The sequence below is a fragment of the Lygodium microphyllum genome, chromosome 6, assembly GCF_053477565.2.
Source record: "Lygodium microphyllum isolate KBCC chromosome 6, Lygodium_microphyllum_v1.1.10, whole genome shotgun sequence".
Lineage (NCBI taxonomy): Eukaryota > Viridiplantae > Streptophyta > Polypodiopsida > Schizaeales > Lygodiaceae > Lygodium > Lygodium microphyllum.
In genome coordinates, this window is record NC_141140.1 from 116,999,243 (window position 1) to 117,007,230 (window position 7,988).

The following is a 7,988-nucleotide window of genomic DNA, read 5'->3' on the forward strand; positions in this document are numbered from 1 at the left end:
CAAAATCTTCTGTGATAATTGCTTCAGAAGTTGTCCATGTAAAGAGTTCAATACTTTGTGATAGTGGTGTCTCCTTTTATTGTAGAGTTAGCAATATCATTGGTGCCTTCTTATTATTAGCTATAAAATAAGCTTATATACAGGGACACATTCTACTCTTTGGCATATAACATCAATGCTTGGAACCAACAATAAACTCTCTGTAATTCATCAAATAGCATCATATTTTGCCTTTCACCCTACTCTTCTTAAGGTCCTTGTTTTGATATTCAAACCCCATGTCAAACATTCGGTCAATTTCTTCAAGTAGCTTTCCTAGCAACTTTTCCATCAAGGCCTCTCAGCATTTAGAAAGGAAGTCTGGCAATAGCCAATGAGCATAAGATAGAAAGAATTGGGAGTGAAAAATAAACATTGGTCCAAGTTTTTTTAGAATTTTTGCTCTTACTAATGTGATAAACACTTTTGTTGAAGTCAATATTACTTCTCAAGGCTAGGGATCCATATTCATGATCATGCCAAAAGAACCTCGTCTTCCATGCAATGTTTCCTAACAAGAACATGCTTTGGGAAAGAAATCCATGCCCAATCACTCATGCAATTTGCAAATTAGAAAGCATGCTATGCAATCAATCGAGCGATGCTCCCATAGAAAAAAAATTGAATGCAATTGTGCCTAGCCTAACTACATGTGCTTGTGCGTCATGCAAATGCAAGCACAAAAGATACACACATCGGAAATTAAACTCATAATGATTCTGACTTAAGTGTCCAAAATATTGGTAGAAAATTCCACCCTCAGGTTTGCATTGGTAGACACGCACCGTCACGACATCGTGTTGCTATTTTCAATGAGAAACTTATGGGCAATCCCACATGGTCTCAAGAGGATGTTGGGTGATGGACATGGTCACTAGAGGATGTTGATGATGCAAAGTCATTGCTCACTTATTTTCCTTTTCTATATGATGATGAACCTCCTTACGGGATACTTTTGACTTTTTAAATCGGGATTCACAACCTACACTTATTGTTGCTGACGATGACCTTGGCATTGATCTGCCATGTCATCCCCACAAAAGGAACAATGGCAGGAGGCCATGGAAGCTGAGTAATCAATCCCTTCTCTAGTCTAAAGCTACATGGGTTCTAACTGAGTTACCACCTAGACATATTGTTATTAAATGCAAGTGGATTTATAAGACTAAAATAAAAGCAGATGGAACATTTGAGAAATTCAAAGCAAGGCTCATTGTCGCCAAAGGTTTCTCACAAGTTGCATGAGTTGATTATCAATAAGCTTTCTCACATGTTGTTCATATTAGTAGTATTAGGGACTTGTTAGTTTTTTGTTGTTGAATTTGATTTGGAGGTTCACCAAATGGATGTGATAACTACTTTTCTTAATGGCGATTTAAAGGAAGAGATATACATGGAACAACAAGATGAATTTTTAGTCAAACATAAGGAAAATCTTGCTTGCAGAGTTGATTGGGCACTCTATAGTCTCAAACAATCTTCACGAGCTTGGTATCAAAAGATTGATCTCTTCCTTACAAAACAAGGTTTTATCTCTTGTTCTTTAAATAATAACTTGTATGTTAAGCACTACAATGATAGTTTTGTTATTCTTGCTCCATATATGGATGATACAATACTTGCTTCTAACAATCTAAACTTCCTTCAACAAGAAGGTTTTATCTTCTGCGTTTGACATCGTTGAACTTGGAGACATAAACTCATGTCTTCGTATTCAGAGTCAATGCTATCGAGAAAATGGTGTTTTATTACAGTGTCAAACAAAGTTCATTGAAGATATATTCGGAAGCTTGGTTTGGATTTTGCACATCCTCCTAGGAATTCTTATCTTATGAGCTCTACCAAAAACTCTCAATTTCTACAAAATGATGGACATTTAGCATTACATTAACCTTATACTAATCTTGTTGGATGTTTGCAATTTGTTGGCTTAAATTCTTGCCCTGAGATTCTTTTTACTGCAAATTTTCTTGGAAAACATCTTAGTTCTCCATTCCTTAAACATTGCAATGCAGCTAAATGAGTTTCAAAGTATTTGAAAGGCACCAAAGATTTTGGATTGGGTTATCGGTGCCAACAAAACTTTGATTCTCTATATTCACTTCAACTTTTGGATTATACAGATGCAGATTGGGCAAGCTCTAACTTATCTATGCATTCTACAAGTGGAAACCATTTCTTCATCAATGGTTATTTCGTTTCTTGGACTAGCAAGAAATAACATTGTGTTTTTGTTTCCACTACAAAGGCTGAATATGTAGTTGCATCTTTAGCAGCTCGAGAGTTAGCATGGCTTCAACAAGTTCTATAAGATATTAGCTATCCTCCTCTCTCTAGCACATCACTTAGATGTGATAACCAAAGTGCTATTAGTCTTGCTAAGAAATATGTTCAACATAACAAGTCTAAACATATTGCAGTGCATTATCATTATGTTTGATATGAAGTAAAAAAAGGCAAGATCATGATTGAACATTTTCCAAGTGAAAAAATGACTGCAAATATATTCACCAAATGACTCAATGAAGCATGATTCACTCTCCTGCACTTGAAACTTGGAGTTTTCTCAACTTCAAGCTTTGAGAATTAATCTACCATGACATTGCAATTGTACATACTCCTTGTAGGCACCATACACTTCACATGTGAAAATATACCTCTGATCTCTTGGTCATCCTTGTACATACACATTCAGTTTCACTTTACATGCACACAACAATCCTTTTCTTGATCATGTTTGTACATTTGTATATAGGAGCTTGGGCTATTCCCTTGTGCCCCCCAAGGGTTTTTTCATCCACAGCTAGAGACCTTTGTTTGAGTGGGGGTTTTTGAGCTATATGCAGGTCCTCACGCTATCTATACTAGGTCTCACCTATATATGTGTAGATTGTGATCAATATGATAGTCTTTGGGGTTATATATGGTGTGTCTCTTCTCTTTGTCTATTGCATCTCTACTTTTTAACATTTACTTGGTCCCACCGAAGTGCTTAACTAGCCTCCGTCAGCTAGGTCCTTTCGAATAACCCCCATAACTTCTAATGAACTACTATCCTCATCTTCATATGCCATGCTCTTCATTTTGAATGCCTCACTTTTTAAGCTTTTGTTCCTTCATTGATCTAGCTTTGCATACATATTTTCTTTTGACTTGCCATTCATTCTAGAAAGTAGCCCAAAACATGACTAAAAGTAGCTCCTTCTTATCTTTCGATCATCCCACTCAATCAACCTCATCTTGTTTTATTAATGAACAATAGAATATACCTTTTATCTTACATATATGTGACTTTATGGATAGCCATGTACTTCACCAATTTTAGCCCTCTTTGCACCTCAATAAACATGTGAAAAGGAAGCCTCGCTAAACTATACAATAGTTAACTCTTATTGAGCTAAGAATGCATTAGCTTCTTTAAAAGAATCTCACACCTAGGACAGCTGGGTAGGAGTATATTCATTGTTACATTTGTGAGCATTTGTTTATGTTTTCATATATTCTTAGATATGACTATGAAGCTTTGTAAATGACAGTTCCTTCATTGCAAGTGCTTGCATAGTGACCTATATAGAGAGAGAGAGAGTTCATGACATATCATGGATATCAAGCTTTGCACATGATATTTTCTCTAGAATAGGCTTTTGTCTAAGCATCTAGATATATTTATGAACCAATACAATTTGCAAGTAATAGTTAATTTTACTAATGGATATTTGACAATGTGTACAAGACTCATGGCACATGTCATATGGAGGCAATTCCTCAACACGAGGCTATGGGTAGACGTTGATCTAAGGGGTAGATGGATACCCAAGAGGGAGAGAAAATCTAAGGAGAGAGGGACCATTCTTCTTATCACTTTGAGTCCAATATAGAGGAGTACAATGAGACGACTTACACAACTATGATGGTAATGTAGCTTGAGTCACAATTCCATATATTAGTTGGATACTTGTTTGTGTTTTTAATTATATGGTGCCACATGTATCAAGACTTTGGATGCCACTAAGTTTAAATGGACTTTTTATTCATTTTTACCAAGGGTGGATCAACACTTCTAAAAGATGTGGAAAGGGCAAGCTAGTAATATCTCTTATGGTGTTAGTGGCTCATTACCTTTGTGTCTCCTCTAGTTGGAGGCCGTTGTTTGGTCCATTTTAAACACATCATTCCCTTTATACCTCCTCCAACAAGGCTATCCTCATGATATTCATAAAGATATGGGTAAGGATACTACTCTAATGGATTCACAGAAGTCTCACTTTCATGAATTGGAAGCCAAAATAGTTGAATCTAAACCTCTCTTACTATAGAGCATGATCATGCTTTATCAGAGATGCTTGCTCTAGCTACTAGACTTGGTACCTCCAAGGGTCAGCCATTTCGTGTAATACACGTCAATGTGCACCTTTGTCAAGGTCAGCCATTTCGTGTAATACACGTTGACGTCAATGTGCACCTTTGTCAAACGGGTGTTTAACAGTTGGTTTGGGAAAAAGAAGGCCAAGACGGATCATGGCGGTGCGCACGATCCACGAAGATTGAAGTCTGGTGGGACATGGATGGAAAAATAGGCACACAGTGATTGGAGCTTCCGTCGTCGTGGACCATGTACCGGGCGGTGGACAGTACAGCTGTCACCGAGAATGTATATATAGGCAGAGGCCAGAAGGTTGGGCGAAGCAGTCAGTGACAATAGAATTGGGCTTTACGTGGCATTACTAGTTATATCTCGTGTCCTCTGCATGTACTCTTGCAATACTGACACAAAATACCCTGTCTAATACCCCATCAGCTAGTTCTAGCAGCTCATCGTCGCTGTTTCACTTTCCAGCAGGACGACCAGTAAAACGTCACGTCTAGTTCACTGTAGATCCGATAGCTGTATGGCTGTGAGGATGGCAGCCATGAGCCGGTTCGTAGTAGGTGCTACTTACATATTGATGACGATGATGGTAATGATGGGGTCAGCGTGGGCCTGGGTCGGGCCAACACGAGGAGATCAAGGAAGGTCGGACTGCACCGCTGATGAGCCGTATGTGGCGCCGCCACGGTTCAAGGGGTGCAGGCTGCAGTACTACGTGCAGGTGCTGGTGGGGGACCCCAGCCTCAACCAGATGCTCCTGCCGCCGCTCAACACCAGCTACACGGGACTGTTCGGCCACGCGGAGCTCTTCGCCTTCAACGTCACGTCGGGCCGAGAGCGCACCTCCAGGTTGTTGGGCTCTGCGCGGGGCTTCACCATCGACTCCAGCTACAGCCCGGACGTGTCCGGCAACAGCATCGACTTCATTGAAGTGGAGTACATCTCCTACGATGACGGCATCTACAAGGGCACCTTCCAGATCCAGGGCCAGATCAAGGCCCAGGGCACCAACGAGGTAGCCATTCCCAGCATGCAAATCTTGTGAGCTTTTAACATGTGTTGAACCCATATTCCACATGGGAAAGGTATTGCATCTGTTCTTTTAGTTTGCATGTTATTATTATACGTCGATGTCTTGTCCATGTGTGTGGGTGCCATTCTTAATTCTACACTACAACAGAAACAAGGCATAGACGCGCATGTTGGACGCACAAAGTCGGGCGCGTCTATCGCAGCATCTATAAGCGCGTGTAAACGTGCGTGTAAATAGACACGATTTTTGCATCTATATATCCACGCAAATAGACGCGCTTATACACGCAAAAATAGACGCACACGTCAAAATTCAAATCATACTTAAATCATTTCTTTTCAAACTACGCCTTTCCTTTCCTATGTTTTTTGCGGTTCTGAAGCTTGAGTTTAGCCGACATGCAGTCTCTTCATGCCTCACCTAGTCTTTTCATGCCTCACCTCCTCATGACTCACCTCTTCTTTCATTTCAAACACACAAGAAGGGAAAAAGGAAAGCCAAGGAGAGGAAGAAAGAGAGAACAAGAGAGAGGAGAACAAGAAGAAACAGCAAGCAAGGAAGCAAGCATCAAGGGAGGGTAACTTACCAAGAAGAGGAAGAAGGAGAAGGAAGAAGCACTACCACCCGCCACACCAAACACCCAAGATGGGTCTCTCTCTCTCTCTCTCTCTCTCTCTCTCTCTCTCTTTCTTTCTATCTTCATCTCTCTGCTTTGTCTGTGTATTTAGGATTTGTGATTTCATTATGTATTGCATTTTGTAAATCAATAATGGTGGTCGTTTGCTAAAATCATCCGACCAAGCGCGTCTGATAGCGCATCTACATCTCAGTGTAGACGCAGATATAGACACAGAAAACGTTTCTTTGGGGGCACGTCTTTGAGCGCGTGTGCAGGCGCGTGTACTCTGCAGTGTACACGTGAGGATACATGCGCTGACAGACGCTCACAGAGACGCAGGTATAGACGCGTACAGAGACGCAGGTATAGACGCTGTATGTAATATGTTTTATCTACACAGGGTAATATGATTTTTTTTGTGTAGATGTGGAATCCTGGATCCTCCAGCACCCCATTCAACAAGGAGCATTTCATGGGGGAGATGACCAATTATCTTGGTCGCCCTCCCATTGCAGATGAGGTTTTCAGTGTGATGCCTGGGACACCTATCACATCTTTGCCTATACAGGCATCAGCTGAGGTACATGGATCGGCCGAAGCATGTACATCTGCAGAGGCACGTGTATCGAGTGAGGTAGAGGGTAGTGCACGTCGAGGGAGGAGGGAGAGTGGTGCGGAAGGACGAGGAGGTCGAGGGCTTTGTGGGGGTTGCCTAGGTGGTGGCTCTCGATCACCCTCACCGGAAAATGAGAGAGGTGAGCCTCCACAAATTACTACTCTATCACTGATGTTGGTGGTATCTTGCATGACTTCGAGGGGAGGGAAGTGATAGCCTACTTGAGGAGTGTCGTGCATGCCACATACAAAGATTGCATGATTCCCTTCAAGCACCAAAAAAATGGTTTGTGGCAAGAGGTGTTGCGGGCAGTATATAAAAGGTACCCTAATCCCGAGAATTCACGATTCTCAGATGATTGGGGACGGTCAAAGGTGAGAGACGCGCTTCATAACAAGAGGTCTCACCTTATGATGCGCGGCAAGGAGTCATTGTGGAGACAAGAGCAGGGGCGCCCTGGATATGGCCAACCACCCAATTGCCACCGCAAGGAGTGGAAAGAGGCCAAGAAGAGAGCAACGGAGAAAATGACAAGTCGCCAGCATGCAGAGGCGTGACGTATCCAGATGGCAACCATGGGATCGTCGCATTATGGATCGGGTGGCAGGGAGTCATGGGAGGCTGAGTTTGTAAGTATTATTTGATTTTTTTTTTAAAATTAAATTTTGTAATTTGTTTCACTTCATTATGTAGTGTGTTTTAATACGTTGTATGTTCAAATTGTTTTGTATATCGTTGGTAGGATGCCTACTCCTAGAGAGGTAGGCTACCATCGAGGTCATAACCGGGCGTCCACTTCGTAGCATTTCTACGAGGAGGGACTTATCACGGAGGAGCAATATAATTGCGCCATGAGGATTCCACTACCAGAAGAGGTATGTTTTATTTTTTACATGAAAAGTATAGATCAATATGATTTATTGTTTGTAATGGTATTTATATACTTTAATCCTTTGTGTAGGCGAACCCTAATGCAGTTGAGGATAGCGAAGGGGGGACTAGCAGTAGCGGTGGCGGCAATGGCAGCGGCACAGGCAGTGGTGGTGTAGCAATGATGATGCCTCTTCTGAGGAGATATAGAGGAGCCCCATGCATGCATGCCTCCCCTTGGCTTGTAATTTTCATTTTTGATATGTATTACTTTCAGCTAGTGCTTGCGATCATGATGTCACAAGCACTAGAACTCATAATGTAAAAACATTTCATCTATATATATGAAATTTTGTGTGCTACATACATTGTTTTGTTTTCACTATCCAATCTTCGAAATAATCTTTCTCTGTTTTTCCTAAGTATACAATTTGATGTTAAT

The 7,988-nt window shown here is 41.2% G+C and overlaps 1 long non-coding RNA gene across 1 annotated transcript; it reads left to right on the plus strand.

Annotated features, from left to right (window-relative positions):
- Positions 1 to 7,203: 7,203 nt before the first annotated feature.
- Positions 7,204 to 7,726, plus strand: LOC148035013 (uncharacterized). The gene is made up of 3 exons (XR_015691238.1): positions 7,204 to 7,305; positions 7,419 to 7,551; positions 7,638 to 7,726. It is a non-coding gene; the product is annotated as an uncharacterized LOC148035013 (long non-coding RNA).
- Positions 7,727 to 7,988: the final 262 nt, after the last annotated feature.